The sequence below is a fragment of the Notechis scutatus genome, chromosome Z (assembly GCF_049901735.1).
Source record: "Notechis scutatus isolate UNSWTSFEM ecotype Mainland chromosome Z, rNotScu1.2, whole genome shotgun sequence".
Classification (NCBI taxonomy): Eukaryota; Metazoa; Chordata; class Lepidosauria; order Squamata; family Elapidae; genus Notechis; species Notechis scutatus.
This window is the reverse complement of record NC_142025.1, coordinates 53,857,987-53,870,569: the sequence shown is the minus strand read 5'-3', so window position 1 is coordinate 53,870,569 and position 12,583 is coordinate 53,857,987.

The window sequence follows — 12,583 nt, the reverse complement described above, 5'->3', positions numbered from 1 at the left end:
TGGCTTTGGTTTGGTAGTATGCCTGGTGGTGTACATAGGCTGGGTAGGCCCCCTGTATCCTGGCTGGGTGGTGCCTCTCTTGAATAGGGGTTCCTGTGGCCTTGCTGCCAGTTGGGGCTGCATTTTTGGTGGCCAGGAGGAAGATGGGTGTGGCCTGGTTCCCTGGCCTGGTTCCCTGGTCGGGTGGAGGAGAAGTGGCTGCTGTCTGTTGTCTGGGCAACCCCCCTTCAGACCAGAGCTGGGTTAGTGCTGGCCTGGATAAAATTCCCACCCTGGAGGGATACTCTCTGCAGGGGGCAAAATTCCCTCTGGAAAATGAGGAGATTGCCTCAGAGGCTTCCTCCAACTGGCATCTGTATAGTCTCCTCCCTCCAATCAGACAGAATAGCAATCTGCCTGGGGCTCAGGAAAGATTTCTCTTCAACCAGCTGGGTTACCTCTGGGTTATAACAACTTCTTGAGTTGAAATGCTTCGGTATGGCTCCCAAACCTCTTTCCTCTACTGTCATTCTGAAAGCATCCATCATCTCCTCCAAACAAAGGCTTGCAGATTCAATTAATGTTCTGGAGGGAGGGCCCCCATACTCTCCCCCCCTGCATATCTCCAACTTAGGCTGATTGTTGATAATTCTCCATCTCAGGAAAAAGAACTCCAGGGTATCAGCCAAGCCCCTTCAAAAAATAAAAAGTAGACTTGGGAAATAAATGTAAGGCATCCAGAAAGTATCCATGATTATCAATCACTCCAACACATTTCTCTCCAATTGATTTATTTAGAAACAGATCTGGCATGTCAAAGGCAATTTCCCAAGTGAAATTATTTTCGTGCGTTACACAGAATCCACCTTTTCTCCTCCCTTCTCTGCTCTCACTTCTACACTTCATAAATCATGAGAACCAATTAACTGCCACTGGAATTTCTTAATACAACATACAAAATAACCTTGAACTTTTCAACTCCTCCAACTCTCTTAAAAAAATGTGGCAGCTGAATTTTAAAGCTGACAGGCCACTATCACATATGGTGGACATGTATAAAAGCAAAAGAGTGGCAGATAAAGGTATGGTTGGAAGAGATAAAAAATAGAGTTTGGACCGGAAGTGTTCCTATTGGGAATTATAGATGAGAAATATAGTAAAGGAATAATATACTTAATGTTGCACGTAACAGCTGCAAGATTGGTTTATGCCCAAAACTGGAAGAATGAGGACATCCCCGTCAAAAGTGAAATAATAAGGAAAATATTAATCTGTTCAGAGATGGACAGACTAACTCTAGAAATTAAGGATAAGGGTGAGACAGAGTATTATGAAGTCTGGAGCAAAATGTATCAGTGATTGGAGTCAAGGAAAATAAGGAATTGTTGATGCTTTATAGCAGGGGTGTCCAACCTTGGCAATTTTAAGATTTGTGGACTTCAACTCCCAGAGTTCCTCAGCCAGCAGGAACTCTGGGAGTTGAAGTCCACAAGTCCACAAGTCTTAAAGTTGCCAAGGTTGGACCACCCCTGCTTTATAGGAATGAAGGTTAAAGTTACGCAGGCTAAAGAAAATGAAATATAATGGATGATTATGATATGAATATAAGGATTATAAGGGGGAAAGGGAGATGAAAAAGCAGTTAGGTTATAAATATGTATATAAATGTAAATAGATACAAATATGTAACTAGCATTAAATTAACAATGTAGGAAAAAGGAAAGATCAACTGTTGTATCTATTTTTATGTTATAGTATATATGGCCAAAATGATTGCCAAGAAAATCACACCGTGTTCAATTGTTTTTATGTTTACTTAAAGAATTTATATGATCAAGAGTTAATATCAGAAGAGAAAATAAATATGTCGATCTTGTAATGCCTAATGAAGGGAGACGGGGAAGCCCAGGTGGCAGCCCGGCAAATATCAGTGATTGGGGCCTGGGTGGCCCAAGCTGCCGAAGTAGCCGCGCTCCTAGTGGAATGTGCTGTTATTCCACTGGGTACTGGCAGAGCTTGTGACAAGTAAGATCTAGAGATAGTTGCTCTGATCCAGCGGCCGATAGTTGATGGGGATACTTTGTGACCCAGTGTCTTGGGCTGGAAGGAAAGGAATAGGGATTCAGACCTCCTAAAGGGCTGAGTGCGCTTGATGTAAATGCGCAGGGCACGTCTCACGTCCAGGGTATGCCAAAGTGTTTCCCCATCCCGCGAGGGTCTGGGGCAGAAATTTGGGAGAATGAGTTCCTGTGCCCTGTGGAAGGCTGAGTTGACCTTGGGCAAGAAGGTAGGGTTGGGCCGGAGAACCACCCGATCGGCGTGAAAAACGCAGAGATCCTTTCTAACTGATAAGGCTGCGATTTCCAATATCCGACGGGCAGAAGTAATGGCCACCAGGAACACAACTTTGAATGTTAAAAACTGGAGGGTGGACTCCCTTAGAGGCTCAAAGGGGTGTTTAGTGAGTGAAACAAGGACCTTATTAAGGTCCCAGGTAGGGTACCGGTGAACAGTCGGAGGGCACAAGTTAGTGGCTTCTCTGAGGAATGCACTAATACGAGGGTGGTGGGAAAGGGAGCCAATGTTGTCGCACGAGATAACAGTTGTTAAGGCTGCGACCTGTCGTCTCAAGGTGTTAGGAGAAAGCCCTTTATTCAGTCCCTCTTGGAGGAAATCCAAAATCTGAGCGATAGAGGGCGAGAGTGGGTTGACTTGGGATTTATGACACCATTTACAGAAACTATTCCAAGTGGCATTGTAGATTTGGGTGGTTGAGGGCCGCCTGGCGGCCAAGATGGTGTCAATAACCTGGTTAGAGAACTTCTCGTTCCTTAAGCGGTTCCGCTCAACCTCCAGACGGTTAACTGGAGCCATTGGGGATCCGGATGCAGAAGGGGCCCCTGAGAGAGAGAGATCCTGTCCAGAGGGATCATCCGGGGGGGGGGGCTACTGATAGATTGCGGAGGTCCGCAAACCACGGGCACCTGGGCCAGTAGGGGGCCACCAGAAGCAGTTCCGCCTTCTCGTGGATCAATTTTTGGATGACTCTGGGAACTAGGGCTAGTGGAGGGAATGCGTATAGGAGCCCTGAGGGCCAGGGACAATGTAGTGCGTTGTGACTCTCCGCCCCGTGGGAGGGTTACCTCAAGAAGAATCTTGGGAGTTGTGTGTTGAGTGGGGATGCAAAAAGGTCCACCGAAGATTGTGGACGCCTCCCTGAACAGTGACGGGTGGAGGCGCCATTCTGACTGGTCCACTGTGCCCCTGCTCAACCAGTCTGCCTGGATGTTTGAAACTCCTGAGATATGCTCTGCTTTGAGAGAGAGGATATTGGACTCCGCCCAACAACAGAGGCGCTCGGCCTCTCTCATCAACTGTATGGACTGTGTGCCCCCTTGTCTGTTGATGTGTGCCTTGGCTGTGACGTTGTCCATGAGAATAAGGACATGACGTCCGCGAATCTGAGGGAGGAATCTGCGCAAGGCCAGGTGTACGGTGTGAAGTTCCAACCAGTTTATACTGCATACTTGTTCTGTCTCCGACCATCTGCCCTGTGCCGTGAGCGAGTGGACGTGAGCACCCCATCCGGATAGGCTGGCGTCTGTGGTGAGGGTGAGCCTCTGGGGCTCCTTGAGGTAATGACCTTTGTTGATGGCGGGGTTGGTCCACCAGAGGAGGGACGTGAGGACCTTTGGAGGTACCCTGACCATGGATTTCGAATTGCTTCTGCCGGATCTTTGAAATGGAAGCAGGAACCACTGTAGGGATCTGGTGTGCAAACGGGCCCAGGGAACAATGGAAATGCATGAAACCATCTTACCTAATAACTTAGACAAGTCTAATAGAGTTACCTTTTTTGATCGCCGGATCTGTTTTACAGATTTCTGGATACTAATGAGTCTTTCCAACGATAGGAAGACCCTTCCTTTGACCGTATCGATTACGGACCCCAAGTGGGTAATTCGGGTAGATGGTGACAGTTGGCTCTTTTGCCAGTTTATAAAGAACCCATGGTCTTGGAGGGCAGAGATAGTAACTCTGGTATCCCTCTCTGCTTGGCGTCTGGAGGGGGACAGGATGAGGATATCATCCAGGTAACAGTGGAGACGTATGGGAAGGTTCCTAAGGTGAGCCGCTAGCGCCACGAGGACCTTGGTAAAGGTCCTAGGGGCCGAGGCCAACCCAAAGGGGAGGGCCACATATTGGAAGTGGTGATTATTGTAACAAAACCTGAGGAATTTGTAATGGGAGGGCCGGATTGGGATGTGTAAATACGCTTCTGAAAGGTCTATAGAGGAGAGCCAGTCCCCTTGCCTGGTACCCAAGAGAATAGACTGTAAGGTGTGCATCTTAAACTTGCGATGGATCAGGTAACGATTAAGTCGTTTTAGGTCTAAGATTGCCCTCCATCCACCTGAATGTTTGGGAACCACGAAGAGGTGGGAGTAAAAACCCCGCCCTCGTTAAAAGGGTGGGACGGGTTGGATAGCCTGTATGTCGAGGAGATGCCGAATAGCGGAATCCATCAAATTGCATTTGGTGGGGTCCTTCGAAGGGGGGATGCCATGAAAAAGTCGGAGGGGGCGGACTGAAATTCAAGGGCGAGACCGAATCTGATGGTGTCTCTAACCCAGGCATCGGAGGTAGAGGAATCCCATTGGTCGGCGAAATGTCTGAGACGTCCACCAATGGGGGAGGAGGTACAGGATCTATCTTGGGCGCCGGAAGGGTCTCCCACCTGATCCCCTAAAAGGTCTTTTGTAGCTGCCGCCCCTTCTACTCCTGTCGCCCAAGTCAGCTCGATCCTGGGATTGGGGTGGCCGAAAGGAGGGGGGTCTCGGGTACCTGGGCGGGAAGGAAGACTGGTAGAAGGGTTGAAAGGACCCTCTCCGAAAGGGCTGAGGGGCTCTGGGTTCTGATCTCCGAAAAAGAGAGGGGAGAAATTTTTTCTTGCTTCGGCTCTCAACCAACAGGGGTTCCAGAGCTGGGCCGAATAATTTGTCTCCCTTAATGGGAGCAGTGGACAATTTGACTTTGTTTTTGACGTCCGACTGCCAGTGTTTGAGCCAGAGCAGGCAGCGGGCTGTGACATGTGAAGTTATAGCTCTAGTGGAAAACTTAACTGAATGGTAGGTGGCATTGGCCGAGAATTCTGCTGCGGCCGCAAGCTTAGCGATGTCCAGATGCGCCCTTACATTAGAGGTGGGGACATGCTGTTTTAATTGGCGGAGCCACCGGATCGAAGACCTGGTGAAAAAAGAAGCGGCCGTGGTCGATCTAATGGCCCAAGCGTCAGATTGGTGGGCCCGGCGCATGGCCAGTTCAGCCCGCTTGTCTTCGGGTTTCAGAGCCTCCAGAGCGTCACTTGGGGTGGAGGAGGATGCTAAGCCAACAATGGGCTCATCAACCTCGGGGGTATTTAGTAGGCTAGAGAAGTCTGAATCGAGGTTGAAAAATCTCTTATCCTGGCTGGATGGGGTGGGAGGGGCCCCTGTGGAAGCCAGCTGTTTTGATACCAGGTCGGAAAAAATAGGCGGAGTCGGAATGACTTCAGCCTCCACAACAGGCTGCTTAAAAATGGAATTCTCTGGACCTTCCGCTGAGGAAGGGGGGTCAGAGGGAGACTGTGTGTACAGGCCAGAGATGTTTTTGGCCTTAAAGAGTAGTGATTTATACAAGTGTGGCTTAAACAAACCCACAAAGGTGGGTTGGTCGGGGGTGAGGCCCTCATCCTCGGACATCTCCCCCTCCATTGGCTCCATCTCCGATAGGGGTTCACTGTAATGTGTCGACCCCAATTTGAATTCTTCCTCCTCCCTGAATTGATCCAGACCTCCTCCTCCTACTCCCTTTCTGGGAGAGGGCTGTCCCTCTGTGAGAGTACCTGACCGTGGGGAGGATCCGATCTGGGCAGGGATCTGACAGATAGAGACTCATGTTCGGGGGCCATCGGGAAGAAGCCGGGTCTGGACATCTGCTGGAGACCTTCTGCAATCCCTTGGCGGATAGCCAGCTCCATCCATGATCTCACTTGCTCTGCAACCTCGACTATGGAAGGTTCCTCTTGGTGCAGACCAGTGGCTGTAGAAGTAAAGGTAGCTTCGGGTGCCCGTCTGGTCGTTGTTCCAGGAGCCTGATGACCCTGGGGTGAGCTGCGCCTGGATAGGGGAGAATAGTCTGGAGGAGGGGGGGTTGAGTAGAGGTGGAAGGAGAGGAGGGTGGGAGGGCTGGAGGCACTGAGCGTGACTCCCTGGTTCGCCTGTCGATTTCCTTCTCCAATGCCTTATGGCGCCTTAAGGCGTCCCTCTGAGAGGCCTTGGAAGTCTCCTTAGCCTGTCTGCGCAAATGGTGAGATCTAGATTTGGCCTTCAAAGAAGAGCCTTTAGAAGAATTGTCATCTGCCATTTTAAGAAGTAATGATAATAACAAGGATACTAAAGGCGGTTGGCTCGCCTAGGGTTCAACCTGCAGCAAAGGCCGGGTGTCCTTTCAATTAGTCCGCGCCCCCCTTTTGGAATTTTGATATGTATTATGATATATAAATATATATATAAATATATATATAAATATATTATTATTATTATTATTATTATTATTATTATTATTATTATTATTATTATTATTATTATTATTATTATATATAAAAATATATAAATCTGAACCGGTATAAATTTGGATATTGGTCCAATAAGAGGAGTAACAACTTTGGCTGTTAGAACTAGCAAAAAAATTATAAAAGGAAGATAAATTGATCAATTATCCAATTAGCCGAATGAACGCCTGAGGCCAAAGGGAAAAGAGAGAGATAAGGCCTCCAGCAGCTGTCCTCCCAGGCGGAACTGGGGGGGGTGCTGCTGCTATTACTTCACCCACTGAGTCTGGCTGTGGGATAGGCCAACAATATATACGGAAAAACACCAAAAAGGAGTTGCAGGAGTCCAATTATGAGGAAAAATGCTCTAAGCAGGCTGATAAGGCCTGTTTTGGTGAGCGAAGGTGGCCCGCAGCAGTAAATCAGCAAGAAACAGGAAAACAAAATGGCGCCCGACCACGAGGCGGCACCCAAAATGGCGGACGCCTACTGAGCTAGGGTGTCGGGGCCTCTCGGGGCGGAATTATGCTCCTCCAGCAAGCTCAAAATGCGGAGAGGGGCAGCAAAGGAGAGAGTCGTCTCTTCCTTAGAGGATCGGCGTTCGTGGGGGGGGGAAACCAGCGGCGCTTTAAAAGTGCAAGAAAATCAAGCTGCTAACAAGGGCGGCGTGGAAAGCGGCAGGGTTTAGATCAAGGATGGGGGGGTTAGCGCGAGAGCGCTGCTAAACCGCCCGCTTTTTTTCCCCCTAAGGGGTGAAGAAAACGCTCCCTTGAAGTTAGTAGAGGAAACCAATTGCGCAGAGGCTAAAGGAAAAAAAAAACAATCAAACCTGATAGCCAGAAAATAAGAAGAAATCCTGAATCGGCCAAGGAGCTTATTCAGAAACAGCCTGTCTCTCATGAGGCTGAGCATAAACTGGGGAACGCTACGGAGGAGTCACGTGGAGGAGGAGGAGCATTCCTCAATTCAAGCTCAGCCTGTGAGAGCGGAGACTGAAGCACCTCCTACTCTGGATGCTCCGAGCAGCTCTATGGAGAACAAAATGGTTTTCTACCTAAAAGACAAATTAAAGATAATACGAGAATAATTGTAAATATCTTGGAGTATTATGAAGCACATCCAGAGAAGTAAATGGCGCTGATCTTTTCAGATGCCCAAATAGTGTTTGATAATGTGAACTGGCATTATGTTAGAACAGTTAAAAAGGATGGATTTTGGGGAGAGATTTGTTGAACTGATTAAGGCAATATATCATAAGCAAACTGAAAAAGCGATGGTAAATGAAGATATGACTGAGAAAGTTAGCCTTAAGAAGGGTACAAGACAAGGATGTCCCCTATCCCCCTTACTGTTTATATTGACATTGGAAGTATTAAATAGAAATATTATGCAAGATACAGAAATAAAAGGCATAGGGATTAAAAGGAAACAGTATAAATTACAAGTGTTGCAGATGATCTGGTTTTTATTCTAGAAGAGCTATTAACAACAGGGCTTAAATTAATAAAAAGAATAGAAGAATATGAAGAACTGGCAGGCCTGAAAATAAACAAAGAGAAAATAAAGATTTTAGTTAAAAACTTTACGGAAAAGCAAAAACAAGAATTAATGAAGAGACTAGATATTCAGATTATAAAGACAGTTAAATACTTAGGGATTCAGTTGACAGCAAAATGTATAACAATTAAGGAAGATAACTATTACAAATTGTTGAAACAAATCCAAATACATCTGGAAAAGTGGAAGACTCTGCAACTATCACTGGTAGGAGGAGTAGCAACGATTAAAATGAATATTTTGCCAACATTATTGTATTTATTTCAAACAATACTGATAAAGCTGCAAAAAATATTTTGAGGAACTTAATAAAATAATACATAAGTATATCTGCCAAGGGAAAAAAGCAAGAATTGGTTTGAAAATGATGCAAGATACAAGAAATAGAGGAGGTTTTGAACTACCAAACTGGGAATTGTACTATCAGGCTGCTATATTAACATGGACGAAAGAGTGGATTGTATTGAGAAATATAAGATTACTGACTTTGGAAGGACATGGTTTGCAACTGGGGTGGCTTTCTTGTGGTAAGGCAAAAATAAGATACATGGATATTTTCAGAGACATTACATAAGGAATGCACTAATGTTGATGTGAGAGAAAACCAAAGAACAACACTATTTGAGGATTCCAATCTGGCTTTCAACAATGGAAGCATTGACTCACCCAAATATAATTAATATGGGTAATATTATTAAATATAAAGACATTTTGAATGAAAAAGGGGAACTGTAAGCACTGGACTTTTCCTCTTCAACCGAAAAAGAATGAACTTCTGAAAGCTAGGCACTTCAAAAGGAATTCTTATTGAAAGGATTTCTTATTGAAATCCCAGTACTAGTCAAAGCAGAATCTAAGATGTTTCCAGGCATACAGTAATAGATAAAGGGAGTTAGAACCCCTCCCCTTATTTTAGATGTGGATTTAGTCAAACAAAGAACCAACATGTTAATTCCCCCCTCCCCTTTTCTGGGAACGTATCTTAGAAGAGGTTCTCAGGGAGTATCTTCCAGAGCTGGAATTTTTATGGTCCTTTCTCCTCTTGCTATCTCTCCAAGAGGTGACAAGTTTCTAGACATCTGGCTCCAGTCCTCCAGTTGTATATCATGTGCAAGTTATACAGATTCAATATAAGATTTAATATATTCAGGTTACATAAAAAAGGATTACTTGTACCAACTCCCCGCCCCCTTCTTCTTCAATCTAAGAATGGCAGATACATGGATCTGACAGGAACTCAAAAGCAAAAGAAGGAATGAGCGAGCTAGGGATCGCTATAACATGGTATTCACGAGTGCAGATGCAATCTAGATATGAGAAAGATGCTAAATCAGAGGGTTTTTACAAATAATTAACAGTGTTAAATAAAATCCTTATAAGAACAGAAGAAAGGTTAATAAAGTAACTGTATAGTTATTTATTGGGTATAAAGTTGGAAGAGGAACAAGTAATGGAGACAATGGGTGAAAAATTTTGGTTACATGATAGAATTAGATAAATGGCAGAAACTGTGGGATAGGAACTATAGATTAATGATGTCAACGGCAAATAAAGAGAATTTGTATAAGATGTTTTACAGATGGCATTTTGCATCTGTGAGGTTAGCAAAGATGTTTTAAGACAAATCAGCTAAATATTGGAAATGCCACCAGACACCTACTATCATATGTGGTGGACATGTGGAGAAGCAAAGAAATATTGGATGAAAATAAAGACATGGTTGGAAGAGATGATAAAACAACATATTGAGTTAAAACCAGAATTATTTCTGTTAGGGATTTTACCTGAAATGTATAATAAAGAGAATGTATATTTAATTCTTAATGTATTAACTGTAGCTAGAATTGTATTTGCACAACATTGGAAAGGGGAGGAGATCCCCACAGATGAGGAGGTAATTAGGAAAATATTAGAATGTGCAGAGATGAATAGATTAACACTAGCAACTTAGGAGAAAGAACAAACTGAGTACTATATGATATGGAAAACATTTTATCAATGGTTAGAGAACAAAAAAGGAAGTTAGAAATGAATAATAATGGAGAATAGAAAATAAGATAAGATAGAGATATACATAAGATAATAATTGTTACTATACCTATGATGAGAATAATGAGATGTAATGTTAATAAGGTATTATCACCAGAAGAAATGTTTAGCTGTTTATTTTAATCCTAAATTTAGAGAAATAATATCAATATGAAAGTGAATGTTGTAAAAGGGTGAAAAATGTAGCACAAAGGCATTTGTGCCCAGATGACACACTGCTTGAGAAAAAAAATGGAATGTATTTTTGAAACTGAAAAATAAAAAAAATATTATAAAAAAGTGGCATTTTAGAAATCATAATTTCTAGAGGGCATCCATTTGGGGAAAGCTTCTGTAGACATTAACCATGGTGTTCGTTCACCTATTTGCCTATGCCTCATTCAATTATATGCATGTTATCAGCTAGGTTTTAATTCAAATGTAATCTGAATTGCCTCTTTATAGTGTGTAAAAAAGTTGTAGATCAGACAAATAATTACAACATCTACTTATTAAATTTTTGCTCAACAAGACAAGTTCTGTAGTGAAAGAAGGGAAAAAGAATTCTAGTAGCTAACAATATAGCTGTTATACTGTACGTACAATAAAATATATCTATTATCCAACTAATTCAGTCTTTCCAACTAAGGCCTTTCAAATGTCCAATAAATTTTGGAAGTTGTCATCTTATCTATATAGATAAAACAATTCAAGGCCTGTATTCAGTCTAGTAGTCACCTTCCTCATCTCAAGCTAATGAACTTGGACATTAGGTGTTAAAGTTCATTTTAAATAACTGTTTCCTTCAAAAATTAATAATGTCATTTTTCTTCTCCTTATTTTTAGGTTTCCAAGTGTAGTACAAAATGCCAACCATTGTCACCTTAATCTTTCTGCTTTTAAGCATTGCAATTATTGTTACTATAACTCTTGTTCAGGTGAATCGGGAACAGATCCTTTCTCCGGGTCTAAAGGTAGGCTTAAATAATAAGCTAGGACTTTTGCAACATCTGATGTTTAACTGAGATATTAATTGCTGAGGCAATGACCTAATATTGAAAGCAAATTACCTGAAAATGTTTAGCCCAGGAAGAAACTGGGCTAAACATTTTCAGGTAATTTGCTTTCAATACAGCTAGTTTCCACACTTAGCCAAAAACATGAGTGGCACTGTGCAAATTTAAACCTGGATACTTCTTTTTTCTAGATGTTCTCCAGATATGCTGCACTTTAACAACTATAATCCTTAGCCAACACTTTGTTTGCTAAACAAAGCATTGTATTTTACAATACTTTATAACTAAATAAAAATGTTAAACTGGATAATATTTCTGAACAATTTGTATTAAAAATCTGAAACAATTCATAGAGAGACTATACAGCTCCTTGTGAAAGGATGCATTTTAATTATACAAATTTTCCTTAAGACAAGATTTGGATTTGATGGGTGTAACAAATAACTTCCTGCACCAGTTACAACTTGTTAATGGCACTATTCTTCTAACGACCAATTCCAAAGTAGAAAAAGGGGTGGGGGAAATTACTGATAGAGTAAGTTCAGAATTTGAAATGCATTACAAGTGCAATTCTGTTGAAGAAATTAATGGAACTCTAAGCGGCAATAACCTTTTTCAGACTCACACAGAAACCTGAAAAAAATTGCACTGTTTTAATGAAATTCAGAAACTGGTGGCTGGCTGTTATCCAAAACATGTCTTCTGAATCATTGTAAACAATAGTTAAGGGAAAACAGTTCTAGTTCTAAACAGAGCAGTAGAGCAGGACAGGAAATAAATTGTGTTCCCTGTAATATTTTGGACTTGTGCCATTTGCTTCTTTTAAAAACTAATCTTCACTAGCCATATAGTACTTTGCAATTAGTGCTACAATTCCAAACAAGTTTACTTATTTCCAAATAAATAACTAAGAAAGTCTTCTGGAGCTCATCGGGATTTGTTCCCTGATCCAGTCTGTTTATGATTGCTGTCTAAAATACTTTATTTCTTATAAAACAAGACATATGAAACATGTTGTTAAATATACTGCTCTGGGGGCCTCTGAACTCAATGGACAATATTACTAGCTCAGAATATTACTGTAATAATAATAGTTTTTGTTCACTTGGTCACACATGGATCACCTTTATTGTTTCTGTGTGAATCACAAGTATATGAGCATGAGAATTCCATTGTATATATTCACCCTGGATTACAAGATGGAGCTTTAAAGAATATTGTAAATCCTCAAAAGTCAGATAGATACTGTAGCCTCAATGAAAGAAAAATGAAACTCATTTTGTGAATGCTAAGAGGCATTACATTTTTTTCTGTTTTAATAGTTGTGCCTCCTGCTGCATAGTAAGTTGTTTTTTTGACATGAAATAAGGTTTGTACAGTGAAGCTCTGGTTTGAATTATTTTGCTGCCTG